This window comes from Anguilla anguilla, chromosome 4 (assembly GCF_013347855.1).
Source record: "Anguilla anguilla isolate fAngAng1 chromosome 4, fAngAng1.pri, whole genome shotgun sequence".
Classification (NCBI taxonomy): Eukaryota; Metazoa; Chordata; class Actinopteri; order Anguilliformes; family Anguillidae; genus Anguilla; species Anguilla anguilla.
In genome coordinates, this window is record NC_049204.1 from 50,444,752 (window position 1) to 50,469,874 (window position 25,123).

The 25,123-nt window shown below is 45.1% G+C and overlaps 1 protein-coding gene across 2 annotated transcripts in view; it reads right to left on the bottom strand.

Annotated features, from left to right (window-relative positions):
* Positions 1-25,123, bottom strand: part of arfgef1 (ADP-ribosylation factor guanine nucleotide-exchange factor 1 (brefeldin A-inhibited)) — a 66,672-nt gene that overhangs the window by 39,362 nt on the left and 2,187 nt on the right. The gene's annotated exons all lie outside the window — the stretch shown is intronic.

Here is a 25,123-nt window from a genome sequence, read left to right on the forward strand (position 1 = left end):
CTTCTCTTAATAAAAATGAACACGGTTTCACAGGAGTGGCAGGCACACACGCGTGTGAGAGAGAGAGAAAGCAGAAGCAGTGAGATTATTTCACTCTTTTCTCAAGGTTCTTGAGCAGAAGCAGGGTGATTATTTCACTCTTTTCTCAAGGTTCTTGAGCAGAAGCAGGGTGATTATTTCACTCTTCTCTCAAGGTTCTTGAGCAGAAGCAGGGTGATTATTTCACTCTTCTCTCAAGGTTCTTGAGCAGAAGCAGGGTGATTATTTCACTCTTCTCTCAAGGTTCTTGAGCAGAAGCAGGGTGATTATTTCACTCTTCTCTCAAGGTTCTTGAGCAGAAGCAGGGTGATTATTTCACTCTTCTCTCAAGGTTCTTGAGCAGAAGCAGGGTGATTATTTCACTCTTCTCTCAAGGTTCTTGAGCAGAAGCAGGGTGATTATTTCACTCTTCTCTCAAGGTTCTTGAGCAGAAGCAGTGAGATTATTTCACTCTTTTCTCAAGGTTCTTGAGCAGAAGCAGGGTGATTATTTCACTCTTCTCTCAAAGTTCTTGAGCAGAAGCAGGGTGATTATTTCACTCTTCTCTCAAGGTTCTTGCTCGTGTCAGTCGGCCCTCTTCTCGAGAGACGAGCCGTGGAATGAAGATTTTTTTAGGAAAGCGGCCGGTGATATTTGGCACCCGGTTGCTAATAGCTACCAGATCCAGGCGAAGCCTTCCATCCATCAGCACCGATGAAATCTCGAGCTGCCGAGCGCGAGGAACTTAGTTCAGCAAGATTTCTTTTATCTCGCCTTTTTGAAGTCTATCATAAACAAGTACCCAGCACCGCCATAAAGGGAATATATAGGGGCAGTCCTCCGGGCAGCTGCGTGGCTGGGGTTTCAATTTCCTACAACTGCACTTCCTGCGATAACTCGACCGCAACCCTCTCTGCTTTCTCCCAGTCTGGATAAAGGGAAAACACACACGGAGACAGCAGACCTCCCACTCTCCTTTAAAAAAAGAACACGTTTATAATTATTTTGGCGTAAAACATATGCTAATGAGAACTTGCTTTTGAAAGCGTACGGCAAACGGGAAAGTGCAGTCTGCATTTCTGGGCACGGGCGAATACCGTAGGAGTATTAGCAAAGAGTAGTCCTGTCTGAATTCCAGACGCAAAGAGATCAGATAATTACACTGCGAAAGAAAGCCGTATAAAGATGTTTGAGAGGGATTCTGCCCTGTTACCTGACCTCAGCTGCTTACTGCAGTGAGATCATTTTAAGAAGCCTCACCAGTGGCTCCCTAATAGACTGGTAATTATGAGTGAGCATGAGTGAGATCCAGTACACCTCATAGCACAACAGCTATGAGGTGTACTGGATTAAAAATGCTTCTGGGTGGCAAACAAGGGTAAGAGTCACAATGCAGTAACCCAATGCAGTAACAGGAGGCACCCACAGGGTTACAGCACATGACTGACCTTGGCTGGCAATGGCCATGCAATGCCCCCCACCCTCTTCTTCCCAGTTTGGAATAGCTAATCATGGCTCAATCGTGTAGGCTACATCCGCACTCATGCTACAATTCCTGCTGCTGAACGTGCACTCTCGCGCAAGTCAAATTTGCACAGATACACCATAGGACCTAAAATATCTGGACATCCCTTGGTCTGGGGCTGTTTTTCATGGTTAGGGCTAGGCCCCTAAGATCCAGTGAAGGCAAATATTAATGCTACAGCATGCAATCACATTCTGTATGAATCTGTGCTTCCCCGACAGTTTGGGGAAGTCCCTTTCCTGTTTTAGCATGACAATGCCCCCGGGCACATGGTTCATACAGAAATGGTTTTGTTGATAACAATGTGGAATAACTTGACAGGCCTGCACAGAGCCCTGTCCTCAGCCCCATCCAACACCTTTGAGATCAACTGGAAAGCCAACTGTGAGCCAGGCCTAATCACCCAACCAGTGCCCAACCTCACTAATGCTGTTCTGGCTGAATGGAAGCAAATTCAGGCAGCAATGCTCCAACATCTAGTATAAAGCCTTACCAAAAAAGTGGAGGTTATTATAGCAGCAACGGGTGGACCAACTGCATATTAATGCCAATAATTTTGGATGAGATGCTGGATGTCAGGTGTCCACAAACTTTTGGTCATGTAGTTTATTAATCGGAAGAAGGCACAGCTTTCATATGTAGGCCACAGGTGCACAAACGGCTAGTGGGGGGTTGCTACAGACCCATGAGGCCCCAACTGACTGAACCCTCCCTAAACCTTGGGCAACGCTGCCACCAATTATCCATCTCCATGTGGAGCAACTGGCCACAGCCAGTACCGCCATGATCGAGATTCGAACCCGGACCATTGGGCCCATCATTTCAATTTGATTTGGGAAAGCACAGACAAACGCACTCTCCTTGGAACCACGTGGCGTCAGCCACCGCTCATCATCACATCGGTAAAATCGGTTTGCATGGACACAAGTAGGGTGTAGGCCTGATCAAAAAGCTTGGGTCGCTGGTGAAAGATTAGTGGCTGTTGTCCTGGGTGACTGAAATCCTGGCATCCTTGAGTGTTGCTAGGTCCAATCATGTGTCAGACTGAGGGGCTGCAGGCCGCAGTTCTCGCGGACACAGTCGTCACAAATCCAAGACCGGACCGCAGGGCATTTCTATACACTAGAATAGCGCCTTGACTGGATAGGCCACCCAGTAGCCCGGGATTCAGTCTTACCATTCTTCCTTGTGTGACTCTGATAAAAACATCAGCTGAATTCCCCTGGCAATAATGAGCACATCCTCAGGGGTAGACCATATGCTGTTGCTTTAGTACATAGCAGTTTCAGTTACTTTATATAGGCAGAGTATATCTTCAACTATAAATAGCGAAAATCACTCAATTCAGTAAACGCAAGCTCAGGTGGTTGTCTAAGTGCACATGACCAAGTAACCTTGTGTCTTCCCTCATTGGCTGACATAACACCAGCCCTCAACCAATTGGCAACAGCTTGAGCAGTAGTTGGAAGTTGGCACTGCAAATACAAAAGTAAAGGCTACACCTGTTTCTTGAAGAGGTCACTGTAGCCTATATGGAAACAATGCCAGAATGTGACAACAACAAGGAACGTGTAGAGCTAGCCTATATTTAGTTACTTTTTAATTAAGAGCCAATAAACTGCAGTCAGATGTTAGTATAGCACAACAACTTAATTACACAGGCTCGTGTCCCCTTTAATTGCCCTTAACATTAATCACACACAAGCATGCTAGTCCTTGAGCCACACGCAGGTAGGTTGTTAACTCAATGTGCAAGGGAATGCCATTAGCACAGCTGGCCACATAAGGCAATTTGAATGCATTTAGGCAATGTTTATTTGTTGTTAAAAGAAATTCACTCTGAAGTATGCAAATTTACAGAAACCATAGCAACAGTGCACCTGAAGTCCTATCTGAGATGCTTTAGTGGGCCTGCTCCTGTCCTGCTCAGAATGCAAAGAAAGCAGTTGCCTACAGCTGGCAGCTGAATGGAAAGGTAAGATTCACAGTTACGCTTCAGTCTGACTCAACGCCATCCTTACACCTCACTACCCAAAAGGACAATCACAACTGCTCTGAGTCACACATGCCAACAATACAAAAATTTACAAGTGACGATTAGCCTGTTCCACAACTGCAGTCGGAGTGCTGCATTTCATTCTCAACATTTCAGTTTGAGTCCATGCATAAACAATGTAGAAAGCATTTACGAGGAAATTTTCCTTCTGCTGCCTTGAAATGTCATAACAAAACCAAAAACACGTCGTCTTTACAGCATCTGAAAATGGTGCTCGTATTAAAGAACTCAACAAAATAAAAACCCATGCAGAGAAAAAAACACATGCGCACAACAAACTTAAAAACTACGCTTGCAAACTGCCACACATTCCAAAACATGACAGGGAGAATGAGATTTCCATGTCCTGCTGTAACCTGAAGGATATATTATGAGGACAGTACATTCTGTGGCTTTCAATGGTCTAATCAAACAATAAAAATTCCAAACATTGAAACCATACATGGGACTTGGGACATGGCTTGGATTGTAGGCCTATACGAATTCCAAGGAATCCATGACCCCACAGGGTTCATTCCAACACCTCAAAACAGTTAACAAATGATTTCATATTAAGTCACTTCTTCCACTTTTAGAACTGATGACACAATAGATCTAGGAACCATAATTCAGCCAGCTGAACATCAGAAGGTTGTAGGCTTCTTGGCCAAAAGTAGAAGACTCACACAGGAATACATTCTATTAAAGTGCAGCCCTTAAGGTTATGAAGGACCCACAGAAGAAACTTTCTCATCATCTTACATTTACATTTCTGTTGCGTTTAAGGTGGTACCTCAAGGCAATCTCTGCAAAGGCAAGATTTTAACATTTAAAACTACTCCATCTTTTCTGGGGCACCCCAGAATTCAAAACGGAATTTCAGCCAAACCCTAAACTCAATACTGTGCTTGAGTTTGTTTCTTGAGGAAAAACAAGTGCATTTAAAAATGAACGCAAAATTCCAAAATATAGTGTTTTTTTTCCCCCAAGCATTTGGTGGCTGATTTATTACTCCATTTGATTGACGGAAACCAAAGTAGCTATGTTAGCATTTGCCACCTGTTTATGACAACTGTATTGAGGGAAATGTGGACTGCTATCTTAATTCCCAGCAGATGCCTCTACACAAGCCCTTTGAAAGCACTGCAGCACAGTGTTACTATGCTACTATGTTACTATGCCACCTAGTAATCCCCCTGACATTCTAAAAAATGCAGACGGATTCCTGTGAATATCACCACATTTGTTCTGAATCTAAACAGCTCTGGATTGAGTGGAAAATCATTTCCCTTGGAAGAAAAAAAAACCCAACAGTATTTCAGCTCTTCCAAAGAGGAAATCCAATACAAATCACAATCCAGCCCATTCAAGATTGCGGAGCTCCAACACCTCATTGAATGCAAGAGAGAACACGGTAAACAAACGCCACTTCCACTACAGTCAGCATCTATTTGCTGCCGGTTGCCAGCAAAGGTGAGTAAATTAATCATTCTGAACAACCTGCAAGAGCTCCATAGACAGGCTCTAATAACATCTGAGCCCCCCAAAACCACTCAGCTGGCAAAAGTAAGAAATAATAAATTCCTGAGGAGTCTCCCCAGGACTTGCACCATAGAAAGGATAGGGCAGAGAACCCAAAAGATTCACAGAGCTGGAGAATGCTGTGTTTTTCTAACAGAATTTGAGTCTCCTGCAATTCAGTAGACTGAATTACATCAAATAAACTACCACTTCAAATAACAGATTTGAATATGGAAAACAGGACCAGGCAATCTGAGTTTCATCTACTCTCATCTGGGTTCTATGGAAAGCCCTTGCTTTGAAATTCAGTACAGAGCTGACGAAAAGGCATACGGTCAGGTGGTGCCTCCATTGCGATCTGTGAACAAATCTGCTTTTCGCACATACCGCAGCAAAACCTTAAAAACAACTAAACCCTGAAACAAACATTTTCAAGATCATTTTACATTATCGAAAAAGAAAAAAAAAAGAAAAAAACAAATGTAAAAAAATTGATTTGATGGGCTGATGGGTACCCTAGACCACTGTCTGTCACCAAACATAGTGTAACAAAGTTCAAGTACCATAGTGCTGCTACTCCTGAATTATTGGACTGAATATTTGATTAACTCAGACCTGCAGCTGATAGCCTCATCAACACCTTCAAATCAACCAGTGTCAAGGAGGAGGAGTGGAAATTTTCAACCAGGGATCTGGGCAGTCCTCAGCATTTCTGATGATAAACTAATTGCAACAGCCACAAGGTCAGCCCTCACATGCCACGCTATGCACCGATTTTGGGTTTTTAAATATTGCAATTAGAATACTACCAACTCAACATTTAGTCAGGTATGACTAAACCGGTTCACATGATTGAAAATGGACAAGAAACAAAATCTGCAGAGTAATTTATTAGGAGGGGTGGGGGTTAATTGCCCCGGAAAAGACAAAGTATATGGTGAAGCAATACATCCTTGATGATGGCCCTGAAACAGTCCTAGTACACAATCAGTCTGTGAAAGACAAAAGTACACAGAGAGAAAGACAAACCGAGAATATGAAGGCTCAGTACGCACATTATAGGTTTAAATAAGAAGTTGTGTATTTAATTCACAGGGATTGTCAGAACAGAGGCCTATAGGTAGGCTATACAGTCTCAGAATCTGAATCAAAACTACATTATGTGCAGTACACATCATTTAGCCTTCCAGTGGTTCTGTAACACTGCCTGGGCAGACACATCACCTGATAAATATTAAAATGCAGTCAGATTGACTGTGGTGAAATGTTGCTTAAAGCTTGTTTAAGTTACACTAGGGACTATGACAGAGCAACCAGGTGAAATCACCCAACAGGAAGCCTATATTACAGACTTGCCCAAATACAAGAAAGAAAAAAGAAACACACACACACATATGCACACACACACACACACACACACACACACACACACACACACACACACAGGTTCTAAGAAAGACAGGATGAAGGTATGTGCATAACTATATTTGAAAGTCAGTGAATTATTCCGGAGACTCTGATTTGCAGATGTATACAATGTAAGCCCCGGAAGAACGAATATCCCTGAGATGGTGAAAAAGGTGAACATACATCATTAAGATCTCCATTTACGCATGGGGCTGCATGGGGCTGCCATGAAAAACAAGCGCAGACAAACTTTAAAGGACAGGTCCTTCTGAACCCAGCCCTATTTCGGGTAGTCTGGGATGAGACCGTAATTTCGGCAATTGCCTCAAAACTGAGTTTGATACCCCTCTGCTGCGTCTTCAGACAGGGCGCCAATAGGAATAATCCAGGGCCATTTCTGCAGCCTTCAAAAAGGTGTTCGAAGGCTGCACATCAGGTGTAAAACACATACGGCAAATGAAAAAGAGGTTTCAAACTCAATTCCGAAGCAACTATCCAAATTACGGTCTCCGCTATTCCCGATCATCCAAGACCATCTGAAATAGGGCCAGACCTGTCCTTTAAAACCATATCCTTGGGGGAAAAGTAATGTCTGAACAGTGACAAAAGTCATTACCAGATCCGCGAACATTATAAGAAATGGAAAAAGAAGAAAATGCTAAAAGTAAAATAGAAAATCCGAAACGTTGTCAGTTCTTCTGACAGCAAAGATTCGGTGTACTAAGCATATTCACACTTGCGTGAACTGAAAAGTAAATGATTAAACTATTCAGTGATTCTGACAAAAATGCCAGCAGGCTCTGCTTAAAGGCTTCTGCCTATTAGACACCAGGCAACCACACTCATCCCTCCCTGAGCCAGGGAACAGAAAGGGTTAATGCAGAAGGCAGGCGCATTGAACAACAATAGAATCACTCATCTAAATTCCTGGCTCCTTGAGAAAACAGTGGGAATGCACACGATTGTGTAGCGACTTCGTTTCAGACCCAAGGTCCTGCAGAGTTGCCATGGAAAGCCGTATGCGTAATATTTTGGATGTAAACGGACAGGACTCATTTGTGTACCTCATAGAATTTTGGAAGGCCTGTGCACAGGGTTGGCAACCCTCGCACTGGGCATGAGACACACGCTTCCAGGCGAATCTCACGCCAAATGAAACAACAATCTCAATCACACTCCCCCCATCCCACCCCGGGAGCAACAGCCTCGGATGCAACCTGGTCCATGATCTCCATTGCCCCCCCACCACCCGCAAATGGAATAAATCTCACACCGGCCAGCTTGACATACTCAGCAGCTCTGCGCTGCGTACAGTATGTGGAAAACAGCACCAACAGTCACATTCAGCCCACAGTTCTGAAGCCGAAAATAGGGAGAATTATATCAATCTTTTATGATGCATGGAACAAATATATCAGGCATGATGACAAAACATTACAGTGATTCATCAATTCCACACACGAGGTGTACAACGAATAGTCTACAGCATATACAACACAGAATGACAAGCTGGCATTAGACCAAGGAAGCAAAATATACTGAAAAACATTTAAAAGGAAAATATAAACAAAGAGGTTCAGCTTAGTTTTAGGGGCAAAAGAGATGAGGAGAGTCAGTTGGTGCTTGTGCAGGCTGTTTACAGGCATCCTGAATAAAGTGAATAGTGGAGAGTGGAGAACGCAGAACATGACAGAACATCCCCGATCCTCCAGAGGGAAGGAACCATGCCGAGGGTCCCCTGCTGAACCGAAACAGCCTGGAACTGTGACCCCGTGAAGGAGCCCAGGAGGTCGAACACCCCTTATGCCAGATTACAAAGGGAAAGCGACATCCTTAGCCTTTAAACTGGCGTAATTCTACTGCAGTGTCAGCACCGGGATTCGAAAACAAACAGAAAACCTGAGACAGGTTCACATTACAATACACACCTGTTACCAAGCAACATGAGTCCAAATATGGTGATGGTGTTATGACACTAGAGCACAATACATCAAAACAGTTTTTTTTTTTAAAAATAATAAGTGGATATGCAACATATCATATGTCACATGGATTAAGCCTCATTGCAGCTTGCAAAACAAAGCAATGACTTAGCGATTAGCAAACCCAAAGGTACACACATGAATCACTCGCCAAAACCATCCTAATGAGTCTCGGTGAAAAAGGTCGCGATATTCCTGTGAACGGTGTGCACTTTGTGTTAACGTTGTGCTTCTACAGCTGTGACTTAACCTGCTGAGCTCACTCCCATTACCTAACAAACAGCAGCCTTCCGCACCTGTGCAGAGCAGACGCTCCGCCTCCCAGCTGTCAGCTGCTGCACCCGCACCACCCCCAACCCCAACCCCTACTAGTTGCTCAAAAAAGGAACAAAGTAGTTCCGCCGATTCTCATTTGATTAACTGCTTAACATTTGTTTTTAGAAATATCCAACATCCATCCAGGCCACTTCACTTCTGGTAAACTCACATGGGCATACACGCAGTATACATGAACATAAACAGGAAGGTTTACTGGCACCAGGAGGACTGACATTATTAACCCACACTATACCCTGTGTCATATCTAGGGCCCATGAAGAAACAGGCATGCCTTCCCCTGGTTGAGCTGCATGCAGAGTGTCCTGGTGGAGCACTGGATGGCAATCTGGGTAATGGCTGAAATCTGGCCTGAGCCCCAGCCTAGGGACTAGCAGGCAAACCAAGAAAACATTAGTTCCCCACCATGCACACTTAATACACATAAAGCATTAGAAATACACTTCACAGAGTTCATTTCAGCCTGAAGATTCTGTGCCAAACCAAACCTTATCGACCTGTGAGCAATAACGAGACATTATAACACACAGCACAGGCGCTAAGCAACTGCTCCGGTACCAGTAAGCCAAACGGACAGAGCGCTCAGTGATGCGGGCGAAGAGGGAACGTTTACCATAATACAGACATCCGCGCTGTTTCTTAGAGGAGAGAACATGGCACACGTAAAGGGTCCTCCAGACATGGGCCTTATAGCACTGTATACCATACCATACCATCCATCTACCCATCCAAACTGTATAAAAACCCACGGGGATACAGATGGGGCGTTCTGGATCCAAGGCTTACAAGACGCAGTTCCCACAGCTCAATTCTGCATATTAGAACTTGAAACATGGACAAAGTAAATCAATTTTTCATTTTTACTGCGTTTTCCTTCAGGAATTTCAATCGCAAGGAAAGCTTCAGTAGAAGCGCTCTATGCCAAGACGCACGCATATCTAGGCCAGTGAAACAGCCCGGCATCAGACAGGCCACAATTCCCCACACAGACGACCGCACGAGCAGCGCTTCGGAGAGCACGACCAAATCACCGCCCAATTCTGAAGCCTCATCGGCTCAGTCACCGGGCTGAACTGCTGCCGCATTAGATCCACGGTCTGTGATTAGAGCGCTCTAATAATCAACGTCTGGTAAGGGTTAATCATAGATATAAATATCTTTCACAGCAGGTAAATTGAGGCTACCAACAGTCTCTTATTTGCCTCTTCTGTCATTCCTTATAAAGTAAGAAAAGCTCCCTTCATGTGCATCAGACTCTGTCCTCGGGGAAGAGCCGGCTGTTTTTCTGGGACTGTTCCTCCCGCTACTGTATGAGTGCGGCGCTCGTCACAGCAGGGGGTGCGGCGGCTACCGCACCGCTGTGATGCGACACTGCCGCACGCGACACCACACGGGACGCCCCTCGCTGGGCTCTTAAACAAGACTCACCGCATCATTAAAACCGTTTCCGCGGGAACGTCCCACATTCGCGTCCCGGACCGTCCCGCAGCATCCAAACACGCCGAGCGGCACTCACAAATGAAAGCGTTTAGAATTTCCAGATAATTCCTCCTCGCATTTTCATGCTTTGCAAACCAGACCCAAGAAGTTCCAAGTTCTCCTCCCACCAGCCAAAAAGAAAAATGTCTAAATTTACGCAAATTACCTAAATTAACTTTAAAACTACCCGAGTGCTTACAGAAGCAATTCTATTTTCACACTATCAACATTATCGATCCAGCCAAGCCCCTGGCGATTGTGTGTTTAGAGGTGCTGCGATCTGAATTAAGCAAGGCTTAAGCAGGCATACTAATGGAAACTCAGGCCACGGAAAGAAGCCCGTCTCCGTCCCAGAAGGCTCGTCGCGCAGTAAAACGCCGCGCGCGTAAAACAACGCCCGACAGCTTTCGCAGGTCTGCAGCTCGTCTTAAAGCCGCTGTGCTTCCCGCTTAAATCTGGTGAGCTGCGCTCCGTGTGCCGCGGAATCGGCCGAAAGAACGGAGACGCCATTGGCGGGAATGCGAAGCCGGATTCACCTGGACGAACGCTCCTTTTTTAATCAGCCGCATTCGTTCAATTCAGCCGATTACGCAGTCAGCCTGGCGGAGAGGGACTCTCATTCAGAAGCGTTTTACATCAATTAGGCAACAAGCTGCCGCCTTGCGAATAATCGTGTTATTTGGCATAAATGCTTCCGTGGGGCGGGGGGGGTGCGGGAGATGGAGACGGAGATCTCTCCAGAGGACGTCCGCAACACGCCGCCGAACGCCCGGCGAAGGCGCCAGCGGGAAACAGGCCTCCAGCTCGCAGAGACGCCCCCCCCCGATCGAATAAACTCAAACCCCCCCCCCCTCCCCATCCTCACCCCTCCCCCAACGTTTCTGCGCTGGCCTGATAAAAGTGCGCCATAAAGCACTGTGTAATTTATCTTAGCGTTGCCGGAGACCTCATTTGGATGTTTGTTTTTGTAGAGCGAGGAGCTGCTTTCTCTCCCGAGGGAGGGGGTGGGGGTGGGACGGGGACGGGGGGGGGGGGGGAGCTCCCCCATGCAGCGGTGCTCTGGGCCCACCCCCACCGCCTCGACTTCATGGGCCCCGTACGCCTCCATGGGCCTCCACACACCTCCCGGAAGCGGCGCAGACGCACGCAGACGCACGCAGACGCACGCAGACGTACACAGACGCACGCAGATGCAAGCAGACGCACGCAGACGTACACACGCAGACGTGCGCACGCACGCCTCCGCGCTGTCACCTGAGAGCCTCGCTGCGGAACGCCCCTCTCTCTCCTGCAGCTACATTAGCATTTCAAAGGCAGGGGAAGCCATCAGCGGCTCTGCCTGGGCACAAACTCAATACCGACTTAAGCCACTTAAATGCAGCACTAATTCCACCTCGACTGCACTTGCCTTACAAACCCAGTGATTACACAATGCTCCCCACCCACCTCAAGGGTACAGCTGCAGATTGAACCTGCCTTTACATCACAATTAACACATTGCAAATAACTGAAATGTGTTGCAAAACCCAGCAGAGGAAGGTGAAACCGAAGGCTTTTCAGGCTAGAATATTATAAACCCTTCTTTGTAGTTAGTTTTCTTACACAGAGCACCTTGTGCAATACCCCCTTGGGATAATCGTTTCTGTTTGAGTAGACAGCACAGCAGTATCAAACCCACACACTGATCACAATAACGTCAAAATTATTGTTACTTTGGGAGTTACAAATGTATTAGCCTCGTTCACAAATGAACTGAGTAAGCCCATCAGTGCTATTAGACATGGTATTCTGTTGAGGAAGCTGCACACCCCTATGATAAGAAGGCTGAGAAGCAAATTAAATTGAGGGAAGATGGTTGTGACTAATCCTTCATATTTTTTGGTGAGATGATAATTTAAATTCTAAAAAATTACAGGATATATCAATTCAGACACCTGAATGAGCTGAAAGAATGCAAATGCCATATTATAAGTACAAATGAGGCAAATGTGAAAGGAGTAGAAAAACATTTCATTACAAAGCTGAGTAACTGACAGAAACTAAAATTGGACAGTTATTCTATTCAACTACATAGTCTACTTCTTCTGGCTCAAACTGATGAGCAGAAGTAGAAATTAAATAATAAAACAGTCTTTGGATGGAAAGTGCATATCATTTCGAAGCCCAAGCCGGAGGTTCTCTATAGATATTCACTTAAAGTACTCACTGATTAGTAGTCCACCAAATGGTCGCACCACTGACTGTTTAAAATGCACATTGAACGTTACCTACATAACAAACAAGGGCCAGATTTACATAAAATGCGGCCTGGCTAGGGTATGTTGGTGCGTATGCAGTCTGCGTTACATTAACTTCTTCCACAAGGCTACAGCCATGTAGCAGAGTGTAAGAAAACAGAACTCCTGTTCAGTTCGTTAAATATCCTCATCGTACGTGGCGACACTGATATATCTCTCACTACGATCAGCGCAGGGCAAAATGCGGACTGTGATATTCCAGCAAAAAGCTCGCTCTTCCGCTGATGGACAATATTTAGGCTACTCTACGAAGGGCTACTTAAACTACCTCTTTTTTCAGTTTTCCGAGCGACCAGCTTTAATTATCACGCGGCTGTTTAATCTATACCATTTGCATTTGTCGATTTCTTGCTCGGGGAGTTGAAATAATGTGATTCTTGTTCTAAAGATTTTCTCAGTGCATCTCCAGTGCCTCTACGTGCGTCTCCTACGTGTGTCTCCATCTTGCTTGTGCCTTCATCAACGCCTGCTCTTCAGAGGCAGAGAAATTTCATGCAAAAATTGACGCTGGTTAATTGCTCTAAAAAGTAAATTCAACAGGATACGAAATCAGCCACAGTTATTCCGCCACTCATTATTTTCGCAATCCTCTCTTGAATGCATGCGTATGTATGCATTAAGGAGAAAAGCGCACCTCGCGATGACTCAAGTAGATGACATGCACACAGCCTCGCGCGCCTGTTTGATGCACCAGACCCATGTTTCTGGGGCAGAATGAGTCATACCTGCACCTGAAACTAGTCGAAAAAGGCTTAATAATCTTTTTTTTTTTGACTGAGCAGTACCAAATATTCCTGTAGTGGGTAATGTAATAACTTATTCCTACCGGCATAAAGAAACAAAAAACTCCTATCAATAATTAGCCTAGCTGAAGAAACCGTAGGCTTAATCTCACGATTTGGTTTCTTTGGTACTCAATGCTTCGTACACCTATAAAACATGATCACTAGATTTTTTTTATTCTTCTTTAAATAATCAGGACTGGTGGCTGAGGGGTGGGACTGCAGTGTTACCACCGGAGCTGGAGCCATTACACGCTGGACCTCTGTCACTCAGAACCTTCAAGTGTCCAGTGAACTCGAAGCACCACACCAAGCACCTCCTTGAGAATTCTGACAAATCTGAGGGCCTTAACAGAACCTCAGGCTCCTCCAGATGGTCAGCATTCTAGAACAGAGGAGAAACCAATTTCACCCTAAAATGAAACCAAACCTCAGACCTGGGAGCTGTTTGTCACTAAAAGCCTTTTTATGGTGGGTTATTCTTGGGCTAGGATCACAAGTCCCAGAAGGGGGGGAGGAAGGCGTCAATAGCAGGTGTGCAGTTTGCTTAATTCCAAAGTGTACTTACACAATTCCGTGATAATAGGCTAAATGATTTTATAACAGGGCAGATAAACACTGGATGTCTCAAAGGGCACTTTGCAAACCTCAGCACACAAACCGCCAGATATTAAACAGGACTAATGAAACTTCAGATAAAAGATTTTAAACAGGTGAACAGGATATTATAGTACAGAGACAAGGAGAGAGACAAAATAACAATAGACAATAATAAATAATATGACTTCATAACTCTCAATTATACTGAAATTGAACTTTGTAACAATTAGAATTATTACAACAAAGCACACAAGTTTAAAGGTTACTGGGCCGATATGCTCAATGAACATTACAGTCTCATATTGAAGCAAAAAGTAAAAAAGTGTGGAATGCACCTGAACTTTTACCCATTAACGCACAGCATTTCAGTAATAATCAAATTCCCTACATAAAAGCTACAGTATTTTGCTGGCTGACCATTTGCAATGAATGTTAATGAAAACAGAAATGTACGAAATGAGGTCAAATTCCCAAACCAAAATGGAAAAATTGATGAAAACACAAACAAACCGAAAAGCAAAATAAGTCATGTCACTGGGACGGGGAGGACCCCGTGCACACCCGGGGGCACAAACGCACGGCCACGGGAGCGCAGTACGCGCTGTTCACCCGAGTCACGTGACTCCACCCACAGCGGATCGATGAAGAGTAGGTGCTGCGCGTCCTGCCCAGAATAGCATCCTGCTGTTTAGCTGGGCGGGATCCGAGAGGCTCTCTTCGGTTTTCTGCTCGCGTCCCATTTAATAAGAGCGTGTCATCCAGGCGATCACACGCACGACAGCAATCCGCCGCTACGAAGTCAAAGCAGCAGCTAGCGCCGAAGCTCAGGGAGCCGTGCCTTGATTATCTGCTGGGAGAAACGCTACCGTAAAATGTCGCCGTCTTCGAAAACGAAGGACAGCGGGGTAACATCCCCGCGCCCCTCACACGACGGAGTTCCACTCACGGGCGCGCTGGAGCATGGCAGGCCTAAAGAGAAAAATCTCTCTTCTCTTTCCGCAAGAACAACATCGCGGCTGCGATGCGGCGGCCCTCGCCGGGCTTCAACGGACGGCGAGCAGAACGTGCCACCGTCCCCGAATACGCATCAGGCCGGGGTCTTCAGCCAATTAACCCCCGGCGTCGCCAGACGCCCCGCGGCAGGAAGTATAAAACAGACGGCCGGAGAGCCTGCATTCCACAGGGTCCGCCCTGCAGACAGGCGGGAGTCTGATAGCGTTTTTCATTAAATAAAGTAACAATTTTTAAATTGCGCTTTGTGTTTACTCAGTATCTCCTCGTCTAATAAAACATTTTGTCCGAAGACCTGAAACCATTCAGTGGGACAAATAGGCAATAGTGAAAATCAGGAAAGGGGCAAATTCCTTTCCAGAGCACTGTATGCTACATCCATCCCAATCCAGCTCAACGTGACAGATTATTATTATTTGTTTATTTTTTCTAAATTGAACCGCACGGTATGGAACACAAACACTGCACAGGGAGACCTGGTGTTTAAAATGAACAGGGATCTGGAGTAACAGCACAGCCCACAGAGGTGCAAACGGCGGGGTCGGTCTCTGGCGACGGTCGGGCTGGGGCGGTTCAGTGCGGTGCGGGGCTGACGTCCCGGCTTCCCGGGCCGGGTAAAGATGGCCGAGGCCCGGTCTCTCGCCAGCCCGCGCTGCCATGGCGAGGCCCGGAACAATCCGGCTCCCGACATTTCCCTTGCAGCAGGAGAGAGCCAGGGCCGCCGCGATCCCGTAATTACATTCCGCCTGAAGGCAGGAAATCCTGGCCGGGGTTGCCACGACTACACGATTCGCGGGTCCTCAGCTTGTTTGTGGTTTTTTTTTTTTTATCACCGCATTACCATGACAATATGAAGTGGCGAGATTTTATTGTTGACAAAAATCTTTATTGAAAACGAGATTACAAAGTCATAGTCAGAGTTATTAAGTTATCATGCAGGCGCCTGCATTTAATATTTTGCCATTCGAAACCCGCTGTATTCGTGTCATTTCCTCTCTCTCCAGAGCCCCCCCCCCGAGCGTCAGGGCTGTAATCCTCCACCATCGTAAACTCAAATTGCAACGATGGGGAAATCACAAAGTAAAGATTTACAGCTGCAAAAAAGCAGGAGAACAAGAGAAAACGGTAAGAGAGAAAAAACTGCGATTCATTCTCTCCGAGCAGGCTCTCTAATCGCTGCTGCAGTCCTCCAGCTCTGGATCTCCAGCTCTAGAAACTACGCCAGGCAAAGTAAGCCTCCCTATCCTTCTCTCCTTCTGTTGAGCTTCTGTTTGTTTCGGGCGCGCGCGGTCGGCAGCCTCTGACGAACAATCACAACTTCACAGCGTGCCCCCGCCTGGTCCCCGGAGGAGGCGGGGCTGAGAGAGCTCTGTGTCCCGTCTACCTTGCAGGTGCACCATAATTAATTCATCAGAGGAGCAGGGATTGAATGGAATGGCAGTGTGCAGCCCTGGTGCATTATTTACGCTTTAAGCGTAACTAAATATCTGTCATTGTGCCTGTGGTAAAACACCGGGTTTTGCTTCTTTCCCTCCGACAGCCCGACAGCCCGACAGCCAAACCACAACATTTTTAGTTTTCTGCTGCCGTGGAGGTTGTACGCGAAGCACACCAGAGAGAGAGAGTGCCCTGATAATTATCATCATTATCATCATCATCATCGTCGTCGACGACATCATCATCAGTGGAAGTGTCTGTGCGCATCTGTGTGTGGAGTCCAAGTCTCGAGGCAGGACCTTGAAGTCATCTGCACAGAGTGGGTTCTGAATCTCAGATCTCAGATCCCAGTGCTCCGTCTATCAGCACAGAACAAACAGCCTGCAGTCTATCGCATTACAGTGCCACCCTTTACCACAGTGCCACACACGACGGGGATAACAGCTCAATGTCTAATCCCTTAAACACTCCGCAAAACACTTTTACAGCCTGTTATTGTATCGCATATGTCATTTTATATATGCATTTCTTGGAGTCGTTACGTGTGTGTGTGTGTGCGCGCGTGTGTGTGTTTGTGTGCATGTGTGTGCATGCGCGTGTATATTCGTGCGTGTGTGTGTATGTGTGTGCTTGCGTGCGTGCGTGCGTGCGTGCGTGTTTGTGTGCATGTGTGTGTGCGCGTGCGAGTGTGTTTGTGTGTGTGTGTTTGTGTGCGTGTGTGTGTGTGCGTGTGTGCGTGCGCATGCGTGTGTGCGTGTGTGTCTTGCACATTATCAAATGTTTACTCAGGCACCATTTTAAGCCGCGGCAGCAGTTACGGTGCATTTATATCCATTTCCGTTAATAAGAAGGGAAAACAGCCAGGGGAACGCTGCCTGCTGTGGTTCAGAATCCAGCAGAGCGCTGGGGACACATTAAGCCGGGCTGAAGGCTGCCGTACAGTCTCTCCGTTTCTCTGGGAGGGAGGGGCTCATATGAAACGCCTGCCATTTTAATTACAAAGTCCCAGCTTTTGTGTTTTGCGAGATGTTTTTTGTCCAAGTTTGGCAAAAAAAAAAAAAAGTAATATTGATAACTCAGTGGTGGGTTTGCTCTACGGAGACATCCCTACACAAGCCGCAGTCCAAATTTACGCCGGCAGCCATACTGTCCGCACTGCTTCGGCTGACTAATGGGACGAGGCAAAGATAAACAATTGTGAATAAATGAAGCTTTCAGCGGGAGAAGCAAGACCGCAGCAAGCGAGCGACAGCCGCTCAGTTTTCCCTGCCGTCCCCTCAGCCCATACACCGCGACTCTCTCTTAGGCAAAATTCGCCTCATTTCCATCTTTTCCAAAGCAGCCAGCCCCGGATAGCCTGCAGACGATTCGTCACGTCTCGCCCTCGAACGCCGTGGCCGCCTCTTACCCGACGTTCCCTCCTCCGTCTCTGATCAGTCGCGCGTCCTGCTTCTTCTCCTCCTCTTCCTCCTTTCCCGCCCGTCGCCCCCTTACCCGCTCCCCTCTGCGGGCTCCCCGCTGCTGCACGAATTCACTTCAAAAACCCCCTCGCTCCCGCGCTCCACCGTGACAACCGCTCTGCTCCATAGCCGACAATCTTCCATTAATGCTGACACTTCCTCCTTCGCTGCGCATGCTAATGCTAATCGCTGTGCTTAGTGTCTCATGATCTCGCATTACTGCGGATGTCAATTTGAAGAAAGCGCTGAAAATGATGACGTGATAGAACTATCTGTCAGGGTTGGGTAACATTTATGGCATTCTGTCCCGTAGGCCAACAGCAGTAGGGAAAACTCAACCCAGTGGGCACCTGGCAGTCGTCTGTGGGTCGATGAGAAAACTTTTTCATTTTTTAAACCATCTCTTACAGAGCATGACAGTTTATATTTATCAGCAAACAAACCACCTCTATATATCATGCAGTTTGTTTACAGTGGGCACTGAGGGCGAGTGCGGTGCTGCAAAGCACAGTATGACTCAGTGTCACTGCCTGCAAACTGCTCATGCACAGCAAACCTTAGCGAGAGAAGCAGAAAATGGATCCAGGGAGCGCCTGAACTGTAGCAGAATACAGGCCTGTGATTAGAAGGGGAGCAGTGTGGGAAAGTACCACAGGGCCCACTGAAATGAGAGAAGACTATGGGTGATACAGCAGAGGAACAGGGTGCTGGGAAAAGCAGCATTCTCTCCAGGCCAGTGTTCAATGCTGCCTCTCAACCCTGCACTCAGATGATGGGGATTTATCACTGGCCTTCATCCAGATGCAGCCGTGAACCAGACTCCTCCCAACGGCCAATCACTGCTCAGTTTCAGGGCCCTGCTCCAATCACAAACCGGCCAGTCAAATTCACCCGTGCTTTAACAATCCAGGGTTCGCAGGGCAGAAGTGCCTCTCACCCCTGTCAGCTGACGTACAGCGAGCGTACCAATATTCATTGGGCGGGAGGTCTAGGTGGGTGTGGCTCCTGTCCACAGTGCTATGAATGAACGGCTTTCTCTGCTTCTCACCTCAGACCACAGAATCGGCTCCCACAGTATGACATCAGCCAGGATTCACCCTCTATCCACATACCAGACATGCCCTCAACAACGTGAACATTCCTGGTCAACTGTTTCCCAGCCATTCAAAACTGAACACTCTTTTGTTTGCTGAGTATAATAACTGATATAATTATGGTGGACATGGAAACGCGAAGGAGAGCCATTTTCACCATGGCTGAACCTTTAAGAGACAGCGCTACACAGCTGAATGATTGTCGATCTACTCGTTCTCTCTGCGTCTTCACCTTCAGCAGCCATTTTTGTTCACACTGAGCTTTGCTTTCAGGCTGTAAGCAAACATTAGGAAACCACAGGAGCAAACCGAGAAGGCGCTTGAGTATGTTTGCGAACCTTTCACAATCGCCATGTCGAACATAGCCAGGCAGGTAGCAGGAGCTTCTGTTATCTTTATTCTGATACAGAACCCTAATTACTCCATTTGCGGAATCATTCCAGAGTTGACCTGCGAGCATTAGGACAATCCACAAACTGCAGGAGTCATCCATGATCACCAGTACTGTAAAAGGACATTGATTAAGACAATGGTACACCAGTGAACACCCGGAGCTGCTCTTAAGTTTCTTAAACCCACCCTGCAGTGAATGTTTTTTAGTTTGGCTTGCAGCCAAGTGACAAGCAGTCTCTGTGCCCATCCTTTTAATCATGCCACAGGTGTATTTTTCAATTGAATTCAATACTTTGATTTCTTCTGGCATGTGCGTCAAAATATGTTGAAGTATCATGTTAGGTAAAGCGAGCTTTCAGAATGGACAGAAAATCTGCCATTATCCTGTCATGGTAAAGTACCTAAACCTGCTCTCATACAACCTAACTCTAGATGTGCGATATACTGAAAAGCTTTTGTTATAATTTTTTAATGGTGAAAAGTGCACCTAAAACTAGTGCTGTTATGTGTCCAACGGTTAGAACCACCTTGTCCTGACACAGCACAATGTCAGTATGAGAATCAAGCAGAATTCACAGATAGTGGTGGCAGCCTTCAAATATTTATAGATTGATTTTATGTTAGATAAAAAGCAAAATATATGATGCATATATAATGTGAAGATTCTGGTTCTTACACAGGTCTCTGCTAGGTAAACATAATGATTTATAAACAGTACTATTGCTACATGGCTGGGGAATAAACTGCTCACTGGGTGCATAATTCAAGATCCTTCTGCTTTCCATTGCCTACAGGAGATAATGTTTATCACAGCGTATAGTAGGCTATATGAAACACAACAGAATCTCTGTTCTAGAAGCATACAATATGCACCAACTCTCAAAGGTCAAACTGCAGAATACCAAACACTTAAAAAATCTCCAAGATATTTCATATTTTCTCTGCCTGCGAGGGATATATCCCCAGTTTGCCTACACTCAAGGGAGGGTCATGTTGAACAGCTGCTCAATCCAGGCCAGTCAGTTGAGACTCACCATTTCAATATACAGGGAAATGACTTATAGGCAACCTGCAAACCACAGTCAGCTAACAGTGCATGAAATGCTATTGTCACAGGGAAATTACCATCTATACCTGCCAACCATAGTCAGCTAAAAGTGCATGAAATGCTACTGTCACAGGAAAATGACCATCTATACCTGCAAACCGCAGCCTGATAAAAGCGCATGAAATGCTACTGTCACAGGAAAATGACCATCTATACCTGCAAACTGCAGCCTGGTAAAAGTGCTTGAAATGCTGCAGTGCTTTCCACAGTAACAGCGGGGGCTGTGACCTCCTGCTGCCAGGGACATGACCTGTGCTTCAGAGGCACAGTCTGTTCGTGGCTCTCACCGCCCATTACTGCCTGACAAGTAAAAAAATACCAGCACCGCCTCAAGGCCTTCACTGCAGAGATAGGGCCAAAAACATTACAGCTTACATTCTGCTAATTGGTTTTGATTTACATCACCCAGGATAAATTAAATCGCTGGAATACCTTATTTTATTAAATTATACATTTTATATTGCAAATATTTATGCGGGCTAAAGATTCTGAGTTTCAGCAGTCAATTAGACATGAAAACATTTACTTCTGTACATAAAACATTGCATATATTTAACAAAAATAACAGGCCGCGTCCACGCAGCCATAACCGGCCAAACACTAAACCAATTCAAAACATTAATTCATAAACTGAGACCACCACAGACCACACAGCAAATTTTGGATGCAATTAGACGAGGGTGCAGCTGCAGCTTTTTAACCACTGAGGTTTTATGACTCCCGTGGGCTTCATAAGGCTTCGCAGCACACACTGTACAAAGTGTCACGTTTGTTCAAAAGTTCAATTTTTTCTCTGTACGGATATGCTTCCTGGAGATAGTCGCCAGCCTGGGAGCGAAGAGCCTGGTTCATCCGCCCCGCTGGAGGATCATGGACTAAAGTGCAGCCCACGCGGTATCACCCTGCAGTCCCTCTTTGTCCCCTGAGATCAGCTACCGGCAGCCGGCCTCCTTCCACCTCTTTCTCCAATCAAGAACCCTCCTGTCTTTCCTCCTGACATTCCCCAGTCTGTTGACACGCAGTCTCTTGTTCACCTTGAAAGGAAATGCATTACTTCGGTAACAAAGGGCTAGCGCTGCGACAGGCGCTAATTGGCTGGTGATTCATTCCATGTTTTCTAATCTGTGCCAGTGCATCAATGAAGCAAAGGCACCAGTGCAGAGCAAAAACCTCCCACGTGAAAGAAAAAGTGCAGGTTTTTCCACCTGTGTTTATTAACTCTGAGTATACAATCTAGCAGGATATTTAATAATTCAGGGGGGCACGGCACAATGCCATGGCCTGGCACAAACTCACATTCACACAACCAGAATTATTTTTAAGTGTTTACGTCTGTAAGGAGGAGCAGCTAACTTTCAGACATAACAACAGTAGCCAACGCTCTAAAGACAAAAACTGTCATGGCAATTAGCTAATCATTCAGCGGTGACGGTTAGCCTAGCTTATCACTCAGAGGCAGAAATTAGCTGATCGCTCACAGGTAGCACTTTAGCCTAGCGCTGAGTGGCGCCACTTCAGCTTAATAATAAATTGAGGAGACACCAGTTTGGTGCTCACTACCTGAAAGGACATACAAATGATGGCGATAAATTAGGTGTTTGGTGGGGTTCTGTTTGCACTTACTGTAAGAGTATGATGATTTGATGATTTCCATCTCATAGCCAAGGATATAATTTTGCTTAATCATGTCAAATTCTGACATATTTAAATTGAGATGCTTAAGCAGTGTTTTATAGAAAACATTTTCTACGTCTCTCACCCACACAAGTAACTGCTACATGTTTTCCAAACCTCATCTATCCAATATTTTCTGAAACTAGCTTTCTCTCAAAGAGTCATATATTACAATACATCCATAAAACATAAATAGCCAGGTACTACTCAAACAATGCTGCCATACCTTTCTTAAGTGATTAATTGGACTAGCACAAACTAACATTAACTGATATAGCCTAAGCAGCCTAATCAGCTATTAACTCAATCTGTACAAACATTGAACCTTAAACAGTGAGTGGTTACTGTCTCTTCTAGTAGCCCATGTGAAGTTTTCCAGTACTAGGTGAGCATCTGTTATATGCCTGTAATGTAATACCTAGGATCCATGCAATCACGGTTCCTCTGGTTATCTGTATCATAATTAAATTTATGAATTCGTAACACACATCTTTATCTCTTGGTTATTATTCACCATTCTTGACAAGCACATCTACTAAAGATCTTCATGCTTATTAGAACAATGGGGAAAGTCAAAATGAAAATGAATGCTTGATGTGCTTGAAAATGATACGTTTCAGACATTTCTCATTCATTGTGAACAGTGACTGACTGCTACAATATATCAACCACTGGTTCATGTGGAGACTAAGTTTTCATTGAGCAAAGAATACCCTCATCATGGTCCACCTATTCTGTTCAACATACATTATTCTATACAATTCAGCTATGCAAATCCCATCTTACCATGTTCTTCCATAATTCCCTTATCATTATATGCATCATTAAACAGTGAAAAAGATTCCATTCTGTGGAGGGGAGAGTGGATATAGATACAGTGAATAAAACGTTAACAGGATTTGTGGGTTTCCTCTAAATAGTTAAAGAAATAACAGGGGTTGTCATAAAAGGCTTTATTTGCTCATGTTCTAGTTTATATAGGAAAAACAAACCGACAGTAGCACAGCCCTTAGGACCATTCTTTAATAAAATCATCATGAATGTACACACTCAGACTAACATTTCTCAGAATGACTTGGCTAGAGTGCCAATTATGCCCTCATCTTAAGAAGGGAGGCCTTCAAAGCCTCTAACATCAGTCAAGAATCCGTCTCTGCTTCTGAAAATAACAAACTCATGGGTTTGTCACTTCTCACAGATTCTCTGGGAATTTTAAGCATGCAAACTATGCTGCAAGTCGTCAGATAATGTGTTCTCAGAGGACCAGTGTTAAGATCATGGTGAAAGTACTTTTCCCATTTCCTACTGCGCCAGCCTCGTCAGATCATTTACGTGCTCAATTATTTCAATAATAATTCACTGAAAAAACATATTTGTGGATACACTGGACATAAACAACCAGCCTGCAACAAACATTCATGTGGCATTTTGAACAAAAAAGGATATACAATTAAACTTCAAACTTGCTTGTAAAATGAAAGGTCAAAAAATTATAAGAGTCATAAGAAGTGTCCAGTCTAAGAGTTATTAGGTGGCCACAGTCATTACACAGCACATTTGGCCCTGATAATTAGTGTGAAGGTACCAATTAAACTGACTGGATTACTTGAAAAACATCTGTGGTAGGCTCTGATTCACCATTGGCATTTCTAAATGTATAGGCCGTGTCATGTGACACTAAAATAATATAAATGCAATGAGCACTACCTGGGGCTTCAACAATTTGCAAAACCAAAAAAACAAAACAACACAAATAGACTTTTGAGGACCATATACCAGGCAGTAAATTTTAGTTTTACAGGCCATAACTTCTTGGCTCAACTACAACAGCTACCATAACACATAATTTTGCACTAACATTCAAAGGCAGTAGTTTTCATGCAAAATTGACAAGCCTGTCTCTTGTGTTTCGGCTACAAGAATATATTTATTTATTTATTTTTCCAAATGTTGATTCCCCCCAATTCATTTCTCGTCATGCAACCACATCTTTGAAGACAAAAATATATAGAAATATTACAGGCTTGAAAATAAATCTCAGACACAGACAAAACCAAACATATCATGTCAAAAACCCAATAAACGACCCTAGCATGAAACCAGAGGATTCTTTCTTTCTTTCTTAGGAGAGCTGCAAGTCATATCTCTGCTGGTCCTACAGTAAACATGGTTTATTTTAGAGACATATTTCCCCAGGTTGGGTGAATTTCGTAATTAGCTGAATCCCGCAGAGATGGACGGTAAGTGTGTGGAACTGTGCTCCTAAAACACAGCATCGCTGTTCCTATCACGGGGCTCAAATTAGCGGCTGCTCGCGGCACAGCTTGCACACGCCGAGGGTGCCGTCACACATCCCTTTTTAATTCGCGCTGGAGAGTGACTGACAGCTTAATGCTCGCTATCTGGCACTGGAGAAACCACAACCATATCAGAGAACAACAAATGCTGGAGTGCTTGGCTGAGGTGGCCCAGAGTCCCAGCAAAGCTGACTCGTGCAACTTGATACTCACTGGGCAGTTCTCCCACCCCATTAGGGGAACCTACAAAGGACTATGGGCCAGTCACACAATTGGTAAATATATTTTTAGCATGTTGTTTGTGTTTGGAGACAAAAAAAAAAGGACAAAATGAGAAAAGCTGGCAGTGGGTGAAATACGACATGGCATGGAAGAGAACCGAATTTCTCTCAACTAGTTGGTGATATGAAGGTATAAAGGGTAACAGACAGCAATGTACAGAAACGGGAACATAGATTTTCAGACGGCCCAGTGAATAACTATGCACTCATTGGGATTTCACATCACGGATCATGTGGCCTCTGCCTGACACAGGCATGGCTAGACTTTCCAGTCTGAAAGAAAACACCACTAATTTGTCATCTGAAATTGACCTAGGACATAGGTCCTAGTACCTGAAAACAGACCTTAACATAAAAGTGCACAACCAGACATCAACCAGAAATAA